General features: G+C 33.4%; 1 long non-coding RNA gene across 1 annotated transcript; it reads right to left on the reverse strand.

The window, feature by feature from the left end:
- Positions 1-11,917: 11,917 nt before the first annotated feature.
- LOC121230649 (uncharacterized) lies at positions 11,918-24,883 on the reverse strand. Its single transcript, XR_005928696.1, has 3 exons — positions 24,575-24,883; positions 24,296-24,406; positions 11,918-12,309 (listed from the first exon to the last, which is right to left on the reverse strand). It is a non-coding gene; the product is annotated as an uncharacterized lncRNA (long non-coding RNA).
- Positions 24,884-27,311: the final 2,428 nt, after the last annotated feature.

The following is a 27,311-nucleotide window of genomic DNA, read 5'->3' on the forward strand; positions in this document are numbered from 1 at the left end:
TTAACTAACCACCATCCTCATACCAACATTTAGCAAAATTTTTTTAACATATACAATGGAGCTCGAACTTAAGACCTGACAGAATACAAACAAATACTTAACCAATAAACTAGCACACTCATTCTTGATATAGATTTACACAAAATTACACTTATCTACACAACACATGGATAAGGGTTTTTTTTTTTTTAAATAACAAAACTTTTAACGATGCAACTCAAACTCTGAACTTTAAACAAAAAAGTAGAGCACAGAACTAGAGATACCAGAATTTAATTACTATAGATTCTCACAATTAAATTCTAAAATTTGGGGCGTTAAAGTTTTGAGCTTCCATAAGCTCGTATAAGACCTAATAATGATTGAATGTCCTATTTAATGTGTGCTTTGGTTGAATTTGATAATTTAATACTATAAATTGAATGTGATTGATCGTAGTTGCTCCAGCAACGAATGTGACACTGTCTATCTCAAACTCAATGATCGGGTCAGATATTGGGGTGTTACTTTTTTGGTGGTAAGAAGAAAAAAGAAATATATTTTTTAGTTTTTAGTTTTTTAAATGATATTTTTAAAAAGTTAAAATTATTATTTATATTTTTTTAATCTGCATTAATTTTTTAGAATATTTTAATTATTTATCTGAAAAATTGATATCACTGAACTTATAACACTAACATTAAATTTAATAAAAAGATAATATTAGTATAGACCGATAATATTATATTCGGCAAAAGATAAGGATGCCAAAAAGAACCAAAGTTTGGTATTAGAACGAAATTAAATAATTAATGATTGCAAAACATTTTCCTTTTCAATTCATTCAGTCTAATCATCTAATCATTATTTTATTATTTTTCAATAAACTAGAAAAAGTGATTGGCTTATAAGCTTTTGACTTTATTTCAAACGAAGAAGCACCGAAAACATGGGTACAGGATTGAATAAAAAATTCAAAAGCAAAGACATAAAAATTAGGAAAATCATATATATATATAAATCAATTAAAAATATGAATAAGAAAAAAAAGTTATTCATTGTTTTCTCTCCAAATTAGTTGTTTATATGTCTTTTTTGTAGAATTGTTTATATGTTTTATTCCATCTAGAATGTGTAGAAAAAAAATATTAAAATGGTAATGACAATAGGCTTTTTCCTCAAATAGTATAGGAAAAAATTTAATTATAGTATAGGAAAAAATTTATTTATCGAAAGAATGTGATTTATTTTATCAAAATAATATGAATTATATATGAATCTTAAATTGGTACGGTGGTTGGCTATTTTGAGTGACAATAATATATTTATTTTGTCAAAATAAAATCTCGCAGCCTTTTAAACTCAAATCGACAATCAACATGTCGATTTGGGATTCTGTTGTAATTAAATGACTCGAATCCTTAATACAGTAATAAAATAAAATAAAAGTAAATTCTATATAGAACTACACTTCTTTTATTTTATTTTAGAATAAGGTTTTTTAAACCTTATTAAACTGCATCTATTTTATATTGATTAGAATTAGGTGTTCCAATCTTACTAGAATATGGCTTTACAAGCCTATAAATAGATATAGTCTATTCCTCTTGTAATCATTCGAATTAGACACAGTGAATTTTCTTCTCATCTGCCCGTGGTTTTTTTCCTGTAAGAGTTTTCATGTAAAATCTGTGTTTTCTTTATTTTCTTTTATTTTTATTTTATTTTATTTTCACAAATTGGTATCAGAGCTTCCGGGTAGTTCATCTCGATCACGATAATAACGTTTTTGAAGTATGAAATTCCGCTGTTGGATCGCAACACCAGATTTTCGTTGTGGCAGATTAAGATGCAAGCAGTTCTTGCGCAGATGGATCTGGAGGATGCCCGGCTAGGGATAGATAAGATGCCTTCGACATTAATAGATGAAGAGAAGAAGCGTAAGGATTGAAAGGCGTCAACACAATTACATCTGTATTTGTCCAACGAAATTTTGTAGGATGTGATAAAGGAGAAGACCGCCACTGCATTATGGAAGAGGCTGGAACAAATATGTATGTCGAAAACTCTAACAAGCAAGTTGCATATGAAGCAGCATCTTTATGCTCATCGTTTGGAGGAAGGTGCGTCTGTACACGAACACTTAATAGTATTTAAAGAAATTTTCTCAAACTTGGAGCCCATAGAGGTTTAGTATGATAAGGAAAATCTAGGGTTGATTCTACTTTGTTCATTGCTCCCGTCTTATTCAACCTTTAGAGACACGATTTTATATAGCCGCGAGTCTCTCACAGTTGATGAGGTTTATGATTCTTTGACCTCGTATGATAAGATGAAATATCTTGGGGTTAACCCAACTCTCAGGAAGAGGGTCTCATTGTTTGTAGGAGATAAGATCAGAATGCTGATGATGATCGTGGAAAGACATAGGAATGGAATCCTCGCGGTAAATCTAAGGGTAGAACGAAGTTTTCAAACAGAGGTAAAACTTGTAACTTCTGCAAGAAAAAGGGCACATTAAGTCTGAGTGCTATAAGCTACAGAACAAGATTAAAAGGGAGGCTGCAAATCAAAAGGGAAAACAACCAGAAAATTTCAGTGAAGCTGATGTTATAGAAGACTACAGTGATAGTGAACTTCTAGTCACTTCTGTCAACAATTTTAAAGTGAGCGAGGAGTGAATACTTGATTCAGGCTGCACCTTCCACATGAGTCCCAATCAGGATTGGTTTACAACTTACGAAACATTGTCTGAAGGTGTTGTTTTGATCGGAAATAATGCTTCATGTAAAATCGCAGGTGTTGGAACAATTAAAGTTAAGATGTTTGGGCATGGTCTGGTAATCCTGCTAATTATTCTAACTTAAAGAACTTTAGGTGTCCTGCGTATGCTCATGTTGATAATGGAAAATTGGAAACGAGATCCATTAAATGTGTTTTTCTTGGTTATAAAACCGGTGTAAAAGGGTATAAGTTATGGCGTCCTGAAAATAAAAAAGTTGTGATTAGCAAAGATGTCGTTTTTGATGAAACTGTTATGCTACCTAACTTATCTTTTAGAGACTCTTCCAATAAAGAAAATCAAAAGCAGGTGGAGCATCATATTAATAAAGAGTCGGCTCCGAGCTAGTACAAAAATTGAGAATAGAGTTGCTTCTTCACCACAATACTCTATTGCCAAAAATAGAACTAGAAGAGAAATTAAACCTCCAAAGAAGTATGCCGAGGCTGATCTAGTTGCTTATGCTTTAAATGTGGCTGAAGATATATATGCAAACCGAGAGCCATCTAATTATTCTGAGGCAATTAGCTGTGAAGACTTAGAAAAGTATATGTTTGCTATGCAAGAGGAGATGGAACCACTCCACATAATAGAACATGGGATCTTGTGAAACTCCCTAAAGTTAAAAAGGTTGCTCGTTGTAAATAGGTGTTTAAAAAAAAAGAAAGGGACTCCAAGAGTTGAAGAACCCAGATATAAAGCAAGGCTTGTTGCAAAAGGTTACAGTCAAATTCCAAGAGTGGACTTCACAAATGTGTTCTCCCCAGTTGTGAAGCATAGTTCGATTCGAGCTTTGTTTGGTATTATGGCCATGCATAATTTGGAGCTTGAGTAGTTAGATGTAAAAACTGCATTTTTGCATGGAGAACTTGAGGAGGACATTTACATACAACAACCAGAGGGTTTACAGTCTCAGAAAAAGAGGACTATGTTTGCTTGCTGAAAAAGTCTCTTTACGGTTTAAAACAGTCACCAAGACAGTGGTACAAGAGGTTTGATTCCTTTATGACTTCTCATGATTTCAAAAAAAGTAGTTTGACAGTTGTGTTTACTTTAAGAAAAACAGTGATGGTTCTTTCGTGTATCTGCTTCTTTATGTTGATGACATGTTGATAGCAGCAAAAGATAAATGAGAGATAAGAAAAGTCAAAGCCCAACTAAGTGAAGAATTTGAGATGAAAGGTTTGGGACCAGTAAAGAAAATGCTTGGTATGGAGATTCTTAGATATAGAAAAGCAAGTAAATTGTACCTAAGTTAGAAGGGGTACATTGAGAAAGTTCTTTGCAGGTTCAATATGCAGAGTGCTAAGCCTGTTAGTACTCCTTTAGCAGCCCATTTCAGACTTTCATCGGCTTTGTCTCTACAATCAGATGATGAGATTAAGTACATGTCACATGTTCCATACTCTAGTGCAGTGGGATCTCTCATGTATGCTATGGTTTGTTCACGTCCAGATTTATCATATGCAGTCAGTGTAGTTAGCAGATACATGGTGAATCCCGATAAAGAACATTGGAAAAAAGTTTAGTGGATTTTAAGATACTTACAAGGTACTAGTAATGTTTACTTACAGTTTGGAAGAACTAGAGATGGAGTCATTGGGTATGTTGGTGCTGATTTTGCTGGAGACCTTAATAGAAGAAGATCTCTCACAGGTTACGTCTTTACAATCGGAGGTTGTCTAATCAGTTGGAAAACCACTTTGCAAACTATAGTCGCTTTGTCTTCCACTGAAGGTGAGTACATGGCGATTACTAAGGCTTGTAAAGAAGCTATTTGGTTGAAGGGACTTTTTAGTGAACTTAATGAAGACCTTCAAATCAGCACAGTATTTTGTGATAGTCAGAGTGCAATCTTCCTTACAAAAGATCAAATGTTTCATGAGAGAACAAAACACATTGATGGTCAATATCATTTTGTTTGTGATATTATTGCTCGTGGTGATATTGTTGTGAGCAAAATTAGTACTCATGAAAATCCTGCAGATATGATGACTAAGTCACTTCCTATAACCAAGTTTGAGCATTGCTTAGACTTGGTTGGTGTTCATTGTTGAAGTTAAACCCTTAAGGGGTTTTATGGAAGAGGTAGAAAACTTGTTCGTTAAGAGTTCACAATGAAAAACTTGTTCATTGAGAATTTGTGTAAAGGTGGAGATTGTTAGAATTAAATGACCTGAATCCTTATTTAAATAAAATACAATGGTAAAATAAAATAAAAGTAAAATCCATATAGAACTACACTTCTTTTATTTTATTTTAGAATAAGGTTTTTTAAACCTTACTAAACTCCACCTATTTTATATTGATTAGAATAAGGTGTTTCAATCTTACTAGAATATGGTTTTACAAGCCTATAAATAAACATAGTTTATTCCTCTTATAATCATTCGAATTAGACATAGTGAATTTTCTTCTCCTCTGCTCGTGATTTTTTTCCTGAAAGGGTTTCCACGTAAAATCTATATGTTCTTTATTTTATTTTATTTTCACAGATTCCTATGCACAATCCAAATATTAAAATAGAAAATTTTCCCTTTTTTTCCTTGTACTTCCCCAAGCCTGTTATTATAAATTTCTAATTTTTTAATATTGTATTTTTAATCTTTAGAAGTGTATTTTTTTTAAAATTTCATGATTGATACATGTGTTTTTATTAGTTTAAATAGTATAATTTAGATCTCTTTCAGCAAAAAAAAAATAAATAGAAGTGATAAACTATTTAGAATTTTAGTATTTAAAAAAAATCATATAATGGTATTTTTAAAATATATATAAGTTTAACAAATAAATTATGAATTCTAAGATCTTTTTAGACTTTTCTAATAGTTTAAGTTTTTTTTTTAAAATTATCATTAAGAATTTTTTTAAAGTATTAAAATGATATTTTAGCTATAGTTATATTTATTATATATATATATATATTTAAAAAAAAAGGAAAAACTAATATGGGAAAGTGCTAGGGAAAGGAAAAGGGAAATTTTCTATTTAATCCTTTGGGTTGTGCATGAGAACCCCAAATCCACATGTCAGTTGTCAATTTGGGTTTACAATACTGTCATGTCTATTTTTGACAAAATAAATACATAATTGTCACTCCAAATCATCAGTTGCCATGTTGATTTGGGGTACCTAATCCATATTATTCAAATAATTAAACAAGTTTTCATATTATTTCGATAATTACGTTTTCCTATATTATTCTCGAAAAAAAAACTAATGACAATACTTAGTTAAACAAGTGTTCTTAAATTCACTTATTAGAAAAAATTATGAAGGACCTTATTAATTAAAAATTTTGTTAATAAATGTTAGAAATGATATAATATCTTATTAAGTGGATGCCCATCATGATCAAGATAAAGTTTTGATGTACTTTAAATTCTAATTGTTATTAGAATTAAATCTCTACTACTTTTATACTTCTTATGACTATAACTAGGGACTCTGATGAAGCATTGTAATCATCCCATTGATCAATAAAATATATTCTCTATTACTTTCCATTATTTTTTTGTTCTTTAGTCTCTCTATCTCTTATTATTTTATAACACGTTATCAGCACGATCTTACTCAAAGTGATAGATCCTTTTATCAACGATCAAATTTATCCTCCATGATTTCCAATATCTTTGACTGCAAGATGCAAAGTTTTTACAGGAAGTTTCTTTTATTTAAGGTTTCATATCTGATTAGTATTTTGCATTCTTCTTTCATTATACATTATCATTGTTTTGATTAACTTATGTACTTTTTGTTCTTAAGGATGGTGAAAGATTTGATATCGTTAACTATATGAAATCGAGAAATAAGATCCACTCTCAAAGTTTATTTTTAGATATTTGATTGGGGATGATCTCTTTCTCTTAATTACAAAGGATGTTTATAATCACTACTTCTCATTCATGGTAACATAAGTCAATCTAATCAACTTCTTTTGAAATTTGATTTGATTTCTATTAAAAAGTTCAATTTATATAATTCACTATCCATATCTCTATGAATTTATAAAACCCTTCACGCATTTAGTTACTAGGATTTTTATGTGGAGATAAATATTTTTGAATAGAATTGATTGGTTTAATTTTGATTTTGATTAAGATATATGATTATTATAGAATGCGAGTAAAAATACTTTCTTGTCATGAACTTAGATATGTTCACCCTGTTTGTGGTAATTTCATATCATTGTAGAATTTGAAATGAAATTATGTCATAAGAGGTGGATGTTAGAAAGTGTTTATGTTTAAACCTTTATAGTTGTAAAGTTATTTTAATTCAACAGTATAATCTTTTGTATTTTGTTGTGTTATGATATATAAATAAAATATATATTATCTAACCACAATGATTTATTAGTAACATGAATCTATTATTTGTTATATTTAATACATGTTTTATTTATATCTATTCATTTTATATGAATAAATAAAATTTTAGAAGGTTAGAATTTTTTTTATCGTTCATGTTAAAAAGAATTACAAAACTGTATATTATTTAAAATAAATTAAGCATTCATTAAGGTTATATAATAAAATGATTATATACTCCTGAAGAGCTAATATTGCATCAAACTATAAAAAAATCTCTTTAAAAGCTAATATTTTACCTCTATATGATGCAAAATTTTCTAAAATATAATATTGTTTTTCAGATCAAGAAGCTATTCGTTGAATAAAACCTTCATGTGTTTTACATTAAAACCGTATATAGAAATAACATAAGATACTCATGTATTTATATTATACAAATTCCCTGAAGGAATGCATTACACTCTATGATTGAAATATCTAATGTGCTTGTAACACCCCAAACCCGCATGGACATTATGGCCGAACCTGAATATGTTACGAAGAAGGTTTATAAAATGACTTTCTTGTCATTGGCAAATCAACGTAACTTGGTATGTCCGATTTGTTTGGAGAACTTATTGATGTAATTATCATAAACATATAAATATGCATAATCCTACCCCCATCCTCTACAAACCAACTTTGTCCATCCCAACACACCACCTGGGGTATAAAACACCCACCCAGCTCTACACACTGCATAGTGTCTATAAGACACTTTTCAGATTTAGTTGCAGCATTGTTGTCAGTAAATTAGCGAGATATCACCTCACACAGAATACTTCCTCCTCATAATACATAACCTGCCCCATAATTAGATACAGATAAAATAGAATAACAAATATAACACATGCTTGTACATAATAGAACAGACCAAACATACCGTATTTCATAGCACTCATATAAAGGTAATTTATGTCAAGTTCAATTTAACAGAGTAGCAAATTTTGATGCCTTAAGGATTATACCACACATATCAGGCCTACGGAAGGCCCACAGTCGATCAGAACGACGTGTAAGGCCCTAAAGAAAAATTCTGAAATTTGGGCCTATATACCCGTATGGGCCCACACGCAAAAAATGGCCTTACCCGTGTGGCCCACACAGTCTGGCACACGGCCCACACACCCGTGTGTAATAGACGGCCTCATACATAGTCATGTGTAGCACACGACCTATCACAATGCCATATGGTGTCGGCAAGCCCAATTTTCAGCTTTCACCGGTCATCGTTTTCTGGCATTTTTGTTACACACCTGATTTGATGCTGATGAAAATGCAACCTCGAGACCACCAACACCTAAAAACAACATTCCAACGCCTAATTTCAGTTAAAATTTATGAAACTCAAACAAAAAATTATTCAAACAAAGCTTCGTGAAAGCATCCAATGCATTCACACACTTACTGCCAACAAATAGGAAACAACCAACACTAAATTCGTTGGAGAAGCACCAGCCACTTCTTGTCTTTCCCTAAATGAGAATTAAATGAAACACTAACAATGAATTCCGTCAAAACATAATTAGAACCCCCCAAATTTATACGGTTAAGAAACTACTCAATAGCTTACCTATTTAGAATGGGCCAAAGAACCCGAATGCACAACGATTAGAATGAACGATTGATGAACAGAGTTGAAGGAGGGAGCAACAAAAATTTTGCAGAGGAAAGGGGAGAAAAAACGCCAGAAAGAAAGATTTTTGGAAAAAGAATAAAAATTAAAAAAATAAAAATAAAAAACTAAATCAAATAAAATTCCAACTCCCCACCATCCTACTAACCAAAAAATTCCACCAAAACCAACCCACTAACTCTCATCCACTACTACAGACTTTCAATTCTACTGAACTTTTACTACACCACCGATACACACTCTCAGAAGCAAAAATTATCATCCTTCGTTCACTCGGGGGTTCTAACACAAGACCTTAAGGCAAGCTAACACCTTACCACTTAAACCAACAAGCTCATTCTGATATGAGTTGGCTGAAAAATATAATATAAGTCAAACCACTAGAGATAAGACTAGGATAAAAAATAGCAAAATTTCTAAAAGTGGGACTTGAACCCAAGACCTCAAGCACATAAAAAATAGCAGAATTTTCAATAGGACTTGAACCCAAGACCTCAAGCACACCCAACATATCACGTAGGGTATAAAATACCTATGTAGCCCTACACACTACGTAGTGCCTATAAGACACTTTTCAGATTTAGTTGCAACATTGTTGTCAGTAAATTGGCGAGATATCGCCTCACACAGAATACTTCCTCCTCATAATACATAACCCATCCCATTATCAGATATAGATAAAATAGAATATCAGATATTACACATGCTTATACATAATAGAACAGACCATATATATCGCATTTCATAACACTCATATAAAGGTAATTTACATCAAGTTCAATCTAACATAGTAGTAGATTTCATGCCTTAAGGCTTATACCACACATATCAGCCCTACGGAAGGCCCACAATTGATCGGAACGACATGCACGACCCTAGAGAAAAATTTTGAAATTTGGCCTACGTACCCTTATGGCCCACACTGCCCAATTTTCAGCTTTCACCGATCATTATTTTTTCACATTTTCGCTACACACCTGATTTGATTATGACGCAAAAGCAACCCCGAGACCACTGAAACCTAAAAATATCTTTCCAATGCCCAATTTCAATTAAAATTTATGAAACTCAAACAAAAAATTATTCAAACAAAGCCTCGCGAAAGCATCCAACGCATTCGCACACTTATCGTCAACAAACAAGAAACAACCAACACTCAATTCACTGGAGAAGCACCAGCTGCTTCTTGTCTTTCCCCTAAACAAGAATTAAACAAAACACCAACAATGAATTCCGTTAAAACATAAATAGAATCCCTCCAAATGTATATGATTAAGAAACTACTCAAGAGCTTACCTACTCAGAACAGGCCGAAGAACCCAAATGCACAATGATTAGAACGAACGATTGATGAACAAAGTTGAAGGAGGGAGCAACATAAATTTTGCAGAGGAAGGGAGGGAAAAAAGGTCAAAAAGAAAGATTTTGGGAAAAAGAATAAAAATTTTAAAAAATAATAAAAATAAAAATAAAAACTAAATCAAAAAAATCCCAACTCCCTACTATCCCACTAACCAACAAATCCCACCAAAACAAACCCACTAACTCTCATCCAATACCACAGACTTTCAATTCCCCCGAACCTTTAGTACACCACTGATACACACCGTCAAAATAAAAAATTATCATCCTTTGCTTACACAGAGGTTCAAACACAAGACCCTAAGTCAAGCCCATTTTGATATGAGTTGACCGAAAAAATAATAGAAGCCAAACCACTAGAGATAAGGCTAGGATAAAAAATAGTAGAATTTCCAAAAGTGGGACTTGAACCCTAGACCTCAAGCACACCCTCAAATCACTTAACCACTGTAGCAAATACTTATTTATGACAAACTTCATAAAAATAAAGTTAAATAAATCAGGGCGTTATAGTGCTTCTTGAGTAATAATATTGTAAAAATGACTTTAAAATTATTGTCGAACGATCTTATACCTTCTAGTGGCTAAACAAAATAATAAGTTACCAATAAAAAACTATGAAATTCTTCCCACTAGTTCTGCTTCATTCCCTAAAATGAATGTAGGGGCACATAACAATTATAAAAAATGAAAATATAGAGATCATGATTATTGTTGTAATTGAGGATGTGATTGGAAATCATGATTATAATAGTGGTACTTCTAACCACTAGAAAAAAGAATAATAATGAAAAACAAAAAAATTGTGGACAAAATATTTGAAGATTTTGACATATTCCCTGAAGTGAATATTGCAAATAATTGTTTGCAAATTATATTTTTAATTGAGTTAATGACATTATGGAATTCACATTGATATAAACATTTCCATAAGTAAATGTCACAATATTACTTATATGTGAATGCAAAATTAAAAAAAATGATGATAAAATTATTAATTGTCAAAATTTATATTTACATTATTAGTACAATTGAAAATTTGAAAAACATGATTAAGTAAACTAGAAGTTTACTGATACAAATACATTTCTTATTTGGCATAGCCAGCTAGATCATCCAAGATTATATATGATGCAAAAATTAATTGAGAATTCATATAGACATTTATTAAAGAACCAAAGATTCTTTAATTTAAAGAATTCTCATGTGTTGCTTGTTCTCAATAATAATTGATTATTACAAATTCACTGGTTAAAGTTGAGATTTAGTGTTTTGATTTTTGAAATAAATATGGGTTCATCCACCATGTGGATGATTTTGACATTATATGATTTTGGTAGATACATCTACGAACTAATCACATGCGTTATCAACTTGCAACTTGTCGTTTGTGAGATTGCTTGTTTAAATGATTAATTTCAACTTATGCAATTAAAACAATTCATCTTGCTTATGTTGCTGAGTTTATGTCCCACACTTTCAATAATTATTGTATGTCAATCGGGATAAAAGTTGAACATCCTGTAGCTCATGTTCAAATATAAAAGGATATAGCTGAATCATTTATCAAATGCCTCTAACTAATAGTTAAACCATTACTTATGAGAACAAAACTTCCTATTTCAACATGAGATTGTATTGATTTACATGTACGCATCAAACCAATAAATTATAAATACTCCCCATTACAATTGATTTTTGGTCAATAGTTAAATATTTCTCATCCTACAATTTTTGGATGTGCGGTATATGTTCCAACTGCTCCACCACAACGCACAAAGATGGGTCATCATAAGAGATCGAGAATGTATATTTATATGAGTCTCCTTATAATATTTTTGAGCTATTAATTTCATATTTAGTTATGACATGACTTGTCAATTTTCCCAAATTTAGGGGGAGAGAATACAAAGTTGGATTAATAAAGTACTTGAAATGAATTATCAATGTCTAAGATCCTTGTACAAAGTAATGTGAACTAGGAGTTCAACAGATAATTCATTTTACAAATCAACTGTCAAATTCATTAAATCTCACATACTAGTTGAAAATGCTCCAATATGAATTGATGTCCTAATAGGGAAAACTATTAATGCAAAAGAAAGTAATTTATGCCTGAAGCATGGAAGATCGGACGGTATCCTCGTAAAAGAAATGAGTAAACATTCAAGATGACCATATAGTGGAGGCGGGGGTTCCTAAAAAGACCCATGACATAACTAATTAGAAAACTCAAGAAAATATTCTGGTACCTAAAAGTGAAAATGTTAATGATGAAAATAAAGAGATCTCGATAAGTTATGTCAATACGAGAAAAAGATGGAACCGAAAAATAATATTGCTATTGAAATAATAAAAGAATCAGGATCCTAAGCCTAAACCTATTGAGGAATGTAAAAATAGAAAAGATTGGCCAAAATGGAAAGATGCAATTTAAGCATAATTGAATTCATTTTCTAAATGCGAAGTTTTTTGGACCTATAATCCAAACACCTAAATGTGTAAAGCCGGTAAGATATAAATGGGTATTTGTGCAAAAATAAAATGACAAAAAAATGAAGTCGTAAGATATAAAGCACGACTTGTAGCATAAGGATTTTCACAAAGGCCCGACATTGATTATGAAAAGACATATTCTCCTATGGTGGATGCAATGACATTTAGATATCTTATTAGTCTAGTAGTACGTGAAAAAATTAGCATGTATCTAATGGATGTTGTTACAGCTTATTTATATGGTACACTTGATAGCGAAATTTATATGAAAATCCCTGAAGGATTTAAAATCCCAGAAGGATATAGAATTTCTCGAGAAATTGCTCAATCAGATTAAAGAAAAGTTTATATGGATTAAAACAATCTTGATGTATGTGGTACAATCATTTTAGTGAATACTTATTAAAAGAAGGTTACAAAAACAATCCAATTTGTCCATATGTCTTTATAAAAAGGTTTGGATCAGATTTTGTGATAATTATTGTTTATGTTGATAATCTAAATATTATTAGAACTCCTGAAGAGCTTCAAAATAAAATAAATTGTTTAAAGAAAGAATTTGAGATGAAAGATCTTAAAAAATAAAGTTTTATCTTAACTTATAAATCGAGCATTTAAAAGATGGAATTCTTGTTCATCAATCAACTTATATAGAAAAGATATTAAAGAAATTTTACATAGATAAAGTACACCCATTGAGTACTCCGATGGTTGTACAATCATTAGATGTGAATAATGATCAATTTTGTCCTTGGGAGAATGATGAAGAGTTTATTGGTCCTGAAGTACCATATTTAAGTGTCATAGGCCATTGATGTATCTTGCAAACAACACAAAACCTGATATAGCTTTCGCTGTAAACTTGTTAGTAAGGTTTAGTTCTTCTCCAACACGTAGACATTGGAATGGAATTAAACATGTATTTAGATATCTCAGAAGGACCATTGATATGGGTTTATTTTATTCAAATGATTCAAAATCCCTATTAGTCGGCTATGCTAATGCTAGATACTTATCAGGTCCACATAAAGGTCGAACTCAAATAGGACATTTATTTACATGTGCCATATCATAGCGTTCAACAAAGCAAACATTACTTGCCACTTCTTCAAATCATATAGAAATAATTGCAATGCATGAGGTAAGTCGAGATTGTGTTTGGCTAAGGTTATTGACCCGTGTGTTTGGCTAAGGTTATGGACCCAACATATCCAGAAGATATGTAATTTGCCTTTACAGGAAAAGATGTCAACTATCTTATAAGAAGATAATGTAACATGTATAGCTCAATTGAAGGGTGATTACATCAAAGGTGATAAAACAAAATATATTTCACCAAAATTATTCTTCACACATGAGCTTGAGAAAAGAGGTGATATAAATGTTCAACAAATTTGTTCTAGTGATAATTTAGTAGATCTTTTTACTGAGGCATTACCAACTTAAACATTTGAAAGACTACTAGACAAGATTAGAATGTGTCAACTCAAAGATTTAATATAATGTTGTCATTAGGGGAGTCTAAAACAAGTTGTACACTTTTCCTTTAACCAAGGTTTTGTCCCATTGAGTTTTCCTGGTAAATGTTTTTAATGAGACAGCTTGTAATAGAAGATTGTGTACTCTTTTTCCTTCATTAGGTTTTTATCCCACAGGGTTTTTCATAATAAGGTTTTTGTAACGCCCCAATTTTCGGGAATTCTGTGAATGTTGGCATAGGTTTAATTATGTTAGTGGGCCTCTAGAAAGCCCAAACTTAAGATAGAACCCAACAATTTTAGTTAATTTTTGTTCCATAAGAAAAAGGGGGTGAAATTATGAAATAGGACCTATGTGAAAATGTTTGAAAATGCTATAGGCTAAATTGAAGTGGCCAAATAAATAGGAGTGCAAAATAGGAGGATTTGCATGACAAACCTCCCATTTTACATGAAGTGGCCAGCCATCATGTTGTTGTAGACAAAATGTACACTTGATATCCATAATTTATGGTACAAATTGATAATAGGTTAGGTAAATGTTCAATGATAATAGGTTAGGTAAATGTTCCATGATAATAGGTTAGGTAAATGTCTCATGATAATAGGTTAGGTAAATGTTTCATGATAAGAATTTCATGTCTTTGTATTAAAGAATTAAATGGATGAAATATGAAGTTTTATTAAAAGAAAAAGGGGTGAAAAGAACAAAGTTTTGTCCATCTTTGTTCATCATAGATGAAAGTTAGAGAAGAGAAAGGAGAGGAGAAAGCTCTTAAGTATTTGGTCATTAGGAGGAGGAAAATTGAAGGTAAGTTCTTGGTACCTTGCTTCTATTTTGAGGTTCATGAGTTCTTCTTGATTCTACCTTAACTCTTGAAGTATATTTTGATTTTTAGTTGTGTTGTGAGCATTTAGTCATGAATTAAAATGAAGGAAATGGTTGTTGTTTCATGTTCTTTTGATGAAAAATGGAAGATAGGTGAAGTTGAGTCAAACAAATAAGCATGCATGTGCCTTAGATGTTAAAGGGAAAAATCAGCTAACATGTTGTGCTTTAAAATGATAAAATGGAGAATATACTTAAGTAAAATCATAGATATGTGATGATTTATTGGTGATATACATGTTTAAATAACAAGCATGCAAGTTAGGTGTGAAAGAGTGATTTGGTAATAAATCTGCTTGGGACAGCAGCAGTAACGTGACTTTGGAAAATCACCATAAATTGTGGAAGATGAGTTAGAAGCTTCATAAATTATGTAATTAAAGCTTATTGAGTCTAGTTTCTAATGAAATAAACAAGAACATATTTTGAATTCTGTACAATGAGAAATTTGATTCGTAATAAAGGGTGGTCAGATTAGTCAAATAGTGAAACATGGGAAACTTTGAGAAAAATCTGGTATTGATTGGCTAAACCAAAAATTCTGAAAATTTTATGGATAGAATATATATGAGTCTATTTTCAGGGAAAATTAACGGCACTTGATTTGGAGTTTTGTAGCTCCAGTTATAAATAATTTAGTGACTGTTGCTCAGGAAGACAGCTTGCAGTGAAATTATGATTATGTGGTAAACATTGACAAAAATTTGTTAATGAGTTCCTTATTGATTTCTTATAAGCTTACTATAATCTGTAGGTGTGGTTGGCCGAATATTGTAAGGGGTTAATACGTAGTTTGTATTTGAATAGTTAGATTAACGTGTTAGTAATCCAATTGTAGGCGGTTCGTGTGTGGATCTCGTCAGCATATCGTCGCAAACAGGTGTGTAACTGACACCCTCTCATAGACTAGATTGGCAAAAGCCGAAAAGTCGAAATGCCAAAAAGTCGGTATTTTGGGAATTTGTGAGTGTTCAAATGCTCGTAAGATAGTTGGGTTTGTATATTTGGTAATCTAAAGTAATAAACTGCAGTACGCGCGATTTCGTACATTTTGATAATTTGGGCTTAATGGGCCAAAGATCGGGTTCATGGGCCAACGGGCCCAATTCGGTAAGTATGCGCGGTAAGTGTTCTGATAGTACGTAAATAGTTAGGATATACATGAAAACCCTGAAAGTAGCTAAATTACTATAATACCCCTATGTATGGAAAATTACTGTTATACCCCTAGGTGCAAAATTACCGTTATACCCGTAGGGTTAATTTTGACTGAAAAGCATAGCGATCTGATTCTGTATGATGGATGCCATGATTATATATTTGTTGCATGGGGACATGGGTTATATTATGGAGGAAGCGTTCTGGTGGCTATGCCACAAATATCTGATCTGATGGCTCTGCCACATATATCTGTTCTAGTGGCTCTGCCACGATTATTTGTATCTGGTGACTCTGTCACATTATCTGTTCTGGCAGCCATGCTGCAAATTCTGTGGTGTGTAGCGGTTGGGTGGGTCGAGTTGTCTCCCCACATGGTGTAAGGTTGGTACGCGGGTGTATACGGTTGGATATGGTTGGGTTTCTGCATAAACATGTAATATCTGTTCTGTTCTGTTATGGGCCTATGGGCTTTATTCTGAATTCTGTTCTGGGCTAAGGCCAACTTATTCTGTTTCTGTGGGTTGAGCTGATTTAGACTATGGTTGGGTTATTTTACACACTGAGTTTCCCCAATCTCATCCCTTTTATTTTCATCCATGCAGGTAATCCCCAACCATAATGGGCTTGGAGCTGTGAGGGAATTCGGAGTGACCACCCATTCTGAAAGTTTGATTTTCTTCTGGTGAACTGAACATCCTTTTATTTACGTTTGAAGTTTTGGGTTTTTAAATGTAATAAGGCCGCTTAATTATTTTTGATGGTTTTAATATGTATTACTAAGATAGGTATTACTTATTTTAACTGTTGAAATTGAATAGCTTTAGGGCGCGTTTTCAAAAATAACAATTGATTTCAAAATAACACGACAACAAGCAAAGCTTCCGCAATGAAAGTATTTTCCAAAATTAATCACTTTTCCTAAAAATGACTTAATCAAATCGGTTTCCTAGAAATATCCATGACGTTAAGGTGTGGCTATGGCGGTATGCATGTCTAGGATTGGATCCGAAGGGAGCTTGGTACTTAAGCAGTCCGATGGACTCACCACCTCTTTTCCGGTTTCCTACCTGGTGCACAGCTTCCATTCACCTTAACCCTTAATGAATTAATCTTTTGAACATCAAGTGCGATTTTTTTGACTTAGAATGGAAAAAAAAAATTTTAACGTTTTTGATGTGGCATGCCGGATCCGACCATAACTTCTGGGCCGAGTTTGGGGTGCTACATTTAGTGGTATCAGAGCCTAAGTTACAACAGCTCAGCTGTGGAATGGTTTTACAAAATTTAGATCTTCGAAAACAAAAATTTCATAAAGATTGCAAAAAACGCAGTTTTCAAAATTTAGATCTTTAGAAGGTGGCATTCCGAATCTCCGGCTCAAGCCTGTAAGTATTACTCTGAACTTTTCTGAATATTTTTTTGAATTATCTGTCTGTACTGAAATCCTATTAGGATACTCTAGATAGGGTGATACTGAAACCATAGGAAAATCTGATAAGAGACTGAAACTGTAGCTAGACTTCGATTCTGCGAAAACAAACTTTGAATTACTGTCTGATTCATAAAACATCTGTAATAAACACTGGAATATTGAATCGATGCATAAAAATTCATAATCAAGATAAATCGATATGAGTACGAGAGCTACTCAGGGAAGAGGCTGTGGTCGAGGCCGAGGTAGTACTCAAGCTGGATCTTCGTCTTCTGAACACATATCCACTGGAGTAGCACGACCACCACCGACGGATGAGAATGGGCCGTATGATAGAGCCGCCAAGGATGATGCCCTGTAACAGGCAATGCTTCGTGTTCTGGAAAGGGTTACCGGAGCAAGTTCGAGCAATGAAATTTAGTGATCTATTTCTGAATGACTTCGGGACTAACGGAACGGAGATCTTTAAGGGCATGTTTGGTATAGCCCCGAATGTGGCGGAATATTGGTTGGAGGCCACAGAACAGATTATGGACGACTTAGACTGCTCTGAGGAGATTGTGAGTGGGGTATCTGTACTAAGTCCCTTGGGTCACTCGGTTAGGGTAGACAAACTGTATAGGAATGTACCCTTAGAAACTCAAGGCAAGGTTTTTCCTGGAGATCTGATGGAGTTACCGTTCGGAGAGTTTGACCTCATTCTGGGAATGGATTGGCTTGTTAAGCATAAGGCGACTCTGGATTGTGCTGCTAAACGAATGGTGTCAAGAACTACAAAGGATGAGGAGGTTATGGTGATAGGTGAGAGAAGGGATTATTTGTCCAATGTGGTGTCGGCATTAAGAGCCGAAAAGTGGATTCGGAAAGGTTGTGAGGCCTAATTGGTATTTGTAAGTTAGTCGGAAGAGAAGGGATTGACAGTGGATAAGGTTAGGACCATAAAGGAGTTCCAAGATGTTTTTCCGGAGGAGCTTCCAGGATTGCCTCCGAATCGAGAAGTTGAGTTTGGAATAGACTTGTTGCCTGGAATGGCGCCTATGTCTATCGCACCGTATAGGATGGCACCGAAGGAGTTAGTAGAGTTAAATGCTCAAATTCAAGAGTTGTTGGATAGGGGCTTTATTAGGCCAAGCGTGTCTCCATGGGGAGCACCGGTGCTACTCGTGAAGAAGAAGGATGGTACAATGCGGATGTGCATTGATTATCGCCAGTTGAGCAAACTGATAATTAAGAATAAGTATCCACTACCAAGGATTGACGATCTATTCGACTAGCTTAGAGGAGCTTTTGTATTTTCCAAGATCGACCTTCGATCTGGTTATCATCAGTTAAGGGTTAAGGAGTCAAATATCCATGAGACGGCATTCAGGACTCGGTATGGTCATTACGAGTTTCTGGTTATGCCATTTGGACTGACGAACGCTCCTACAGCGTTTATGGATCTGATGAATCATGTGTTCCAACCATTTTTAGATCAATTCGTAGTCGTCTTCATTGACGATATCCTGGTATATTCTGAAACTGAAACGAAACATGATGAGCATCTCCGTATAGTGCTGTAAGTATTAAGGGAGAAGAAACTCTTTGCAAAGTTCAGCAAGTGTGAATTTTGGTTGAGGGAGGTAACCTTCTTAGGACATGTGGTCTCTGCTGAGGGGATTAAGGTGGACCCTCGGAAAATTGAAGCGATTTTGGAGTGGAAGCCGCCTAGGTCAGTGTCAGAAATACAGAGTTTTCTAGGACTGGCATGGTACTACAGAAGGTTTGTGGAAGGTTTTTCTGTTATGGCAGCACCTCTGACAAAACACATAAGGAAAGGAGTACCGTTTGTATGGACTAAGAAACAGCAGGAAGCTTTTGAGAAGTTGAAGAAAGTTCTGACTGAAGCACTTGTGTTAATTCAGCCGGAGTTTGGGAATGATTTTACTGTGTACAGTGACGCATCACACGTGGGTTTGGGCTGCGTGTTAATGCAAGAGGGTAAGGTGGTTGGATATGCATCACGATAGCTTAAGCCTCATGAAGGAAACTATTTGACTCATGATTTAGAGTTGGAAGCAGTGATATTTGCACTTAAGATTTGGAGACATTACTTGTACGAAGAAAGGTGTATTATATACACTGACCATAAGAGTCTTAAGTATTTGTTGACTCAGAAGAAGCTGAACCTTAGGCAAAGGAGATGGATTGAGTTCCTTAAGGATTATGACTGTTCGATCGAGTATCACCCAAGCAAGGCTAATGTGGTAGCTGATGCTCTAAGTCGTAAAGCTGTATCTGATCTGAGAGCAATGTTTGCTCGTCTGAGTCTGTATGATGATGGAAGTCTGTTGGCTGAGTTGCAAGTGAGGCCAACCTGGGTGGATCAGATTAAAGAAAAACAGTTTAACGATGAGTCTTTAGTCGCTCGTTTTCAACAAGTTAAGGGAGGGGAAACTTCTGAGTTTGGGAGCCAGAAGAGACGATGCAACAGCAATACCCTCATCTGTTTGGATTAGGTAAATTTCGAGGACGAAATTTCTTTAAGGAGGGTAGAGTTGTAACGCCCCAATTTTCGAGAATTCTGTGAATGTTGGCATAGATTTAATTATGTTAGTGGGCCTCTAGAAAGCCCAAACTTAAGATAGAACCCGACAGTTTTAGTTAATTTTTGTTCCATAAGAAAAAGGGGATGAAATTATGAAATAGGACCTATGTGAAAATGTTTGAAAATGCTATAGGCTAAATTGAAGTGGCCAAATAAATAGGAGTGCAAAATAGGAGGATTTGCATGACAAACCTCCCATTTTACATGAAGTGGCCAGCCATCATGTTGTTGTAGACAAAATGTACACTTAATATCTATAATTTATGGTACAAATTGATAATAGGTTAGGTAAATGTTCAATGATAATAGGTTAGGTAAATGTTCCATGATAATAGGTTAGGTAAATGTTCCATGATAATGGGTTAGGTAAATGTTTCATGATAAGAATTTCATGTCTTTTGTATTAAAGAATTAAATGGATGAAATATGAAGTTTTATTAAAAGAAAAAGGGGTGAAAAGAACAAAGTTTTGTCCATCTTTGTTCATCATAGATGAAAGTTAGAGAAGAGAAAGGAAAGGAGAAAGCTCTTGAGTATTTGGTCATTAGGAGGAGGAAAATTGAAGGTAAGTTCTTGGTACCTTGCTTCTATTTTGAGGTTCATGAGTTCTTCTTGATTCTACCTTAACTCTTGAAGTATATTTTGATTTTTAGTTGTGTTGTGAGCATTTAGTCATGAATCAAAATGAAAGAAATGGTTTTTGTTTCATGTTCTTTTGATGAAAAATGGAAGATAGGTGAAGTTGAGCCAAACAAATAAGCATGCATATGCCTTAGATGTTAAAGGGAAAAATCAGCTAACATGTTGTGCTTTAAAATGATGAAATGGAGATTATACTTAAGTAAAATCATAGATATGTGATGATTGATTGGTGATATACATGTTTAAATAACAAGCATGCAAGTTAGGTGTGAAAGAGTGATTTGGTAATAAATCTGCTTGGGACAGCAGCAGTAATGTGACTTTGGAAAATCACCATAAATTATGGAAGATGAGTTAGAAGCTGCATAAATTATGTAATTAAAGCTTATTGAGTCTAGTTTCTAATGAAATAAACAAGAACATATTTTGAATTCTGTACAATGAGAAATTTGATTCGTAATGAAGGGTGGTCAGATTAGTCAAACAGTGAAACAGGGGAAACTTTGAGAAAAATCTGGTATTGATTGGCTAAACCAAAAATTCTAAAAATTTTATGGATAGAAGATATATGAGTCTATTTTCAGGGAAAATTAACGGCACTTGATTTGGAGTTTTGTAGCTCCAGTTATAAATAATTTAGTGACTGTTGCTCAGGAAGACAGCTTGCAGTGAAATTATGATTATGTGGTAAACATTGACAAAAATTTGTTAATGAGTTGCTTATTGATTTCTTATAAGCTTACTATGATCTGTAGGTGTGGTTGGCCGAATATTGTAAGGGGTTAATACGTAGTTTGTATTTGAATAGTTAGATTAACGTGTTAGTAATCCAATTGTAGGCGGTTTGTGTGTGGATCTCGTCAGCATATCATCGCAAACAGGTGTGTAACTGACACCCTCTCATAGACTAGATTGGCAAAAGCCAAAAAGTCGAAATGCCGAAAAGTCGGTATTTTGGGAATTTGTGAGTGTGCGAATGCTCGTAAGATAGTTGGGTTTGTATATTTGGTAATCTAAAGTAATAAACTGCAGTATGCGCGATTTCGTACATTTTGATAATTTGGGCTTAATGGGCCAAAGATCGGGTTCATGGGCCAACGGGCCCAATTCGGTAAGTATGCGCGGTAAGTGTTCTGATAGTACGTAAATAGTTAGGATATGCATGAAAACCCTGAAAGTAGCTAAATTACTATAATACCCCTATGTATGGAAAATTACTGTTATACTCCTAGGTGCAAAATTACCGTTATACCCGTAGGGTTAATTTTGACTGAAAAGCATAGCGATCTGATTCTGTATGATGGATGCCATGATTATATATTTGTTGCATGGGGACATGGGTTATATTATGGAAGAAGCGTTCTGGTGGCTATGCCACAAATATCTAATCTGATGGCTCTGCCACATATATCTGTTCTGCTGGCTCTGCCACGATTATCTGTATCTGGTGACTCTGTCACATTATCTGTTCTGGCAGCCATGCTGCAAATTCTGTGGTGTGTAGTGGTTGGGTGGGTCGAGTTGTCTTCCCACACGGTGTAAGGTTGGTACGTGGGTGTATACGGTTGGATATGGTTGGGTTTCTGCATAAACATGTAATATCTGTTCTGTTCTGTTATGGGCCTATGGGCTTTATTCTGAATTCTGTTCTGGGCTAAGGCTAACTTATTCTGTTTCTGTGGGTTGAGCTGATTTAGACTATGGTTGGGTTATTTTACACACTGAGTTTCCCCAAACTCATTCCTTTTATTTTCATCCACGCAGGTAATCCCCAACCATAGTGGGCTTGGAGCTGTGAGGGAATTCGGAGTGGCCACCCATTCTGAAAGTTTGATTTTCTTCTGGTGAACTGAACATCCTTTTATTTACGTTTGAAGTTTTGGGTTTTTAAATTTAATAAGGTCGCTTAATTATTTTTGATGGTTTTAATATGTATTACTAAGATAGGTATTACTTATTTTAACTGTTGAAATTGGATAGCTTTAGGGCGCGTTTTCAAAAATAGCAATTGATTTCAAAATAACACGACAACAAGCAAAGCTTCCGCAATGAAAGTATTTTCCAAAATTAATCACTTTTCCTAAAAATGACTTAATCAAATCGGTTTCCTAGAAATATCCATGACGTTAAGGTGTGGCTATGGCGGTATGTATGTCTAGGATTGGATTTGAAGGGAGCTTGGTACTTAAGTAGTCCGATGGACTCACCACCTCTTTTCCGGTTTCCTACCTGGTGCACAGCTTCCATTCACCTTAACCCTTAATGAATTAATCTTTTGAACATCAAGTACGATTTTCTGGTCTTAGAATAGAAAAAAAAATTTTAACATTTTTGATGTGGCATGCCGGATCCGGCCATAACTTCTAGGCCGGGTTTGGGGTGCTACAGTTTTAATGAGGCACATTATCTAGCAATGGACATCCAAGGGGGAGTGTTATGAATATCTTATTAAGTGGATGTCCATCATGATCAAGATAAAGTTTTAATGTACTTTAAATTCTAATAGTTATTAGACTTAGATCTCTACTTCTTTTCTACTTCTTATGCCTATAAACAGAGACTCTGATGAAGCATTGTAATCATCCTTTTGATCAATAAAATACATTCTCTATTGCTTCCTATATATTATTTGTTCTTTAGTCTCTCTATCTCTCTTTATTTTATAGCAAGTGTTCTTAAATTCACTGATTAAAAAAAATTATGAAGGACCTTATTAATTAAAAATTTTGTTAATAAATATTATAAATCATATTATCGATGCATTTTAAGGATATTTTTTTTTTGTCGAACTTTGCAAAAGGTCTCTTTGCTATGCCTTTCTACTATAATATAATATTTTTAGTCCATCTAACAGTTTTTTTATAAATGTGATGTTTGAAGCGGAAGTGATGTTGATAAAAGGCGAAAAGTTTGGTAGACTATTGAAGGAGAAATGGGAGTTTGATGCAAATTAGGAGGGAGTGTTGGAACTTAAACTCAACGTCTATCCTATGAACTTATAATGCGACTTGTTCTTGAGGAAGAAATCAAAGAATAAGAGGTGATAGATGCTCTATGGTCATGGTTTTTAGTTTATTTATATGTGGTGTAGGTCAAACTTCTTTTGTTTCTATTGCTTTATTTGAGATCCTACATCGTCAACTTTATTTTGTATTAGGTGTGTGGTGTTCTTTTAAAAGCTCTACGTCCAAGTCAACTTTAGGTCCTACCCAACTGTTTTCTTATTTTTTGCCTTTGGGAACCTAATCTTACTCTTCTTTCCAACTCTAATTTTGATTCACCTTCTTACTTTAAGCCCAACATTAAGCAAGAGGCAAGTTCACCATTAATTTATTCTTCAGCTTTTAACTTTGTAGTTTTGTTGGTTTAAGGAGAAGGAAACTGTATTCTAATCTTATGTTAGTGAAAACAAATTTAATACTATAATTGGTGGGGTAGAAGATTATTTGTTGAAATCATCATATTGTGGGGATGAGAATGGTATTGAACTATTATGTACCTTCTCTTTTGCGGAAGAAGTGATTGTATGCCTCCAAGGAGTACAAATGAAGTTGGATCTTGACTTCCAAAGGGTGATTTTGGAAGGGGTAGTCTCACAGTGGTGAAGAAACTACAAAATAAAAAGGAAGATATATAGAGATCAACCCTATTATCAAATATGTGAAAAGAGCTCGTCTGGCCTTCGTGGAGTGTAGATTTAATTTTGTGGGGAGAAATGCAAATGAGACAGCACACCGGTAAGCAAAAGAATGATTATTCAATGGTGAAACTTACTTACCTGATGGAGGGAACTCTTGAGGCAGTATAGAAAGCAACGGAGGAAGATAATTGCTGGGCTAAGTTAGGACATTTGCATCGTTCTGGTTTCCTTAAGAGGGATCCTTGATAGGACTGAAAGGATATGAAAGGTTTCTGTGTGTGAAGTCTCTATCTACTTTTCTAGATTTAAGAGTATAGTAATTGTCATAACTGAGTTGATTCCTCATTTTAATTATGCCTTTAGTGCTGAGGCTCTTTTAAGTTTGGGCTTTAGGCTTGTCATTTTTTACTGTTGGTATTTGCTTGTTTTATTTCTTTTTCTAATAAATAAAAGTATGGCCCGACCTATTTATTTCAAAAAAAGAAAAAGACTGAAAATATACATTTTAAAGAGTGGAGGAGTAGAAATTATCAAATTATAATAAAAAGGCTAAATATACTACTAAGAAATTTTATGAAATTGAACCTTTAATTCCAAAAATAAGAAAGTTGAGAAACTAAATGCTCTATCTAGTTTTTAAAATTATTTTTATTTTCTCTTTTTATTTTTGACACAATGGCTAAAATTAAGTATAGTTCCTCCTCAACCCATAAATAGGAAGATAACGTGCTTTAACGCACTTAAATTCATGTCCTCTTGTATTGACAATAATACCCATGACAATTGAGTTAATACTCAATCAACAATGATTTTCATTTTTTAATTGAAAAACATGTTTAATAAATATAAATAAAAATTTGTTTTCAACAGTGAAAGCATGAAATTGTGTTTGTTAACTTTTTTTTTTTACAATAAAAACCGTTAGGATTGATAATATTATATATATGATTCTATTGGATTTTTTACAACAATAAATTACTGGTACCACCAGACTAATCGACGGCACATATATTTAAAATTCAAAATATGAGTTTTTTTTAATAGTGTATGCATAAAAAAAATAATTGGTATCGTTAATATGTCAGGCAACACCCTATTATTTTTAATAAAATATTGGTCACGGTTCAGATTTCAATATCCGATAAATTTATTACATCAGCTTTAAGTTTAAAAAATATATAATATAAATATTATATTAATTATTATAAAAGAGGGTTGGTTTGGTCCCCAACCCCCCACGTATCTAAGGGGAAAAAAAGAGTTTCAAGCTACCGCTAAGGTCCCTCCTCTCTCCACCGAAGGTAAGGTTTGTTTTAATTTTTTAGTATAATTAGTATTTTAATAATAGTTCAGTATTATTAAAGCATATGATTTTATTAAAAAGTTAGTACTTGCTTATTATCCTCCAAAAATCAAAACAAAAGTATGTTATAATTTTTTTTAGTATAATTAGTTATATTAGTAGATGTTTAGTATTAAGGTATGATATTTGTGTTAAAAGGTTAGTACTAATTTTTTTGTATCTTTGATTTTTTTTTTATATATTACAAACACTTGGATGGTCCCTCTCTTCCTTGGCATAGATTAAGGTGTCCCCAAAAAATAGGTATGTATTTTTTTCTACTAGTATAATTATTATTAATAGTTTAGAATTGTGTTAAAAGTTTAATTTTTTCTATAATAATATGTTGACTTTGAAAAATATTTATAGTTGTGTTAATTTAGATATTTGTAATAGTACTATATATTTTTTATTTGTTAGTACTGTTAGTTTTGTATTGGTTGTAAAAATGTATTATATTTCACATTTTATTAGTTGTAAAAATGTACTATATATTGTTTACTTGTTAGTACTGTTAAAATTGTATTAGTTTAGATATTTGTAAAAGTGTACTATATTTCACATTTTCATTGGTTGATATTATTTTTTAAGGTAAAAGTAATTGTGTTAGTTTAGATATTTGTAATCGTGCCATTTATTGTGTTAAGTCGAATATTAAAGAAAATTTTAATTGTTTTTACAGATATCGATATGAGTTCTTTAATTACTGTAGAAGACCACACAATTAGGATGATTCATTTACCAGTAAGAGAATGTTATAATGTTGTACGTATTTTTTGGCATAGTTGCACGTAATTTTTTATTTAATTGTGAGACCTTAACCAATTTTGTAATATGACTAGGGTCCGTACCGCATGTTGAGGCCGCGTAGCCGTGGTCGAGCTACTGGCCGAACGCACAGATTATGCCCTACTTATATGCCGTAGGATTTGGATCAACGGCATTAATCTGTGTGTTTGAGCTGAGAGGCGACTTAATATCGACACTAGTTGAGCGGTGGCACCCAAAGATACACATTTCATTTACTGTGTAGGGAATGCACCATCACACTGGATGATGTCGCACTGCAATCTCCGTGGACGGTGATGTGGTAACTAATTCAAGCGGCATAGCAGATCCTGCGACTCTCTACTATAACTTGCTTGGACACTCCCTTGGTGATGGTACCGATAAATTTACGAGTTTAAAACTTTCGTGGCTAAAAGAAAGTTTTGAAACATTATCGGATTATGTAACTGAGATAGAGAAGATACAGGCTACTCAGGCCTATATACTATAGCTTATAGGGGGTTCTTATGCTGGATTCCAATAATAATAGAGTCACTTGATGTACCTACCCTTAGTAATTTGCAAGGTGTTCGTTCATACAGTTGGGGTTCGGCAGTACTAGCTATGCTATATAGTGAGCTTTGTCAAGTGACAAAGCATAGAACTGTCGATATAGGTGGTTATCTGATACTACTACAATCTTGGGCGCTATGCAGGATGTCATTTCTAGCATCAGTGGATCACCAAGTACATGTGTTCCCACTT

The sequence above is a fragment of the Gossypium hirsutum genome, chromosome A06, assembly GCF_007990345.1.
Source record: "Gossypium hirsutum isolate 1008001.06 chromosome A06, Gossypium_hirsutum_v2.1, whole genome shotgun sequence".
Classification (NCBI taxonomy): Eukaryota; Viridiplantae; Streptophyta; class Magnoliopsida; order Malvales; family Malvaceae; genus Gossypium; species Gossypium hirsutum.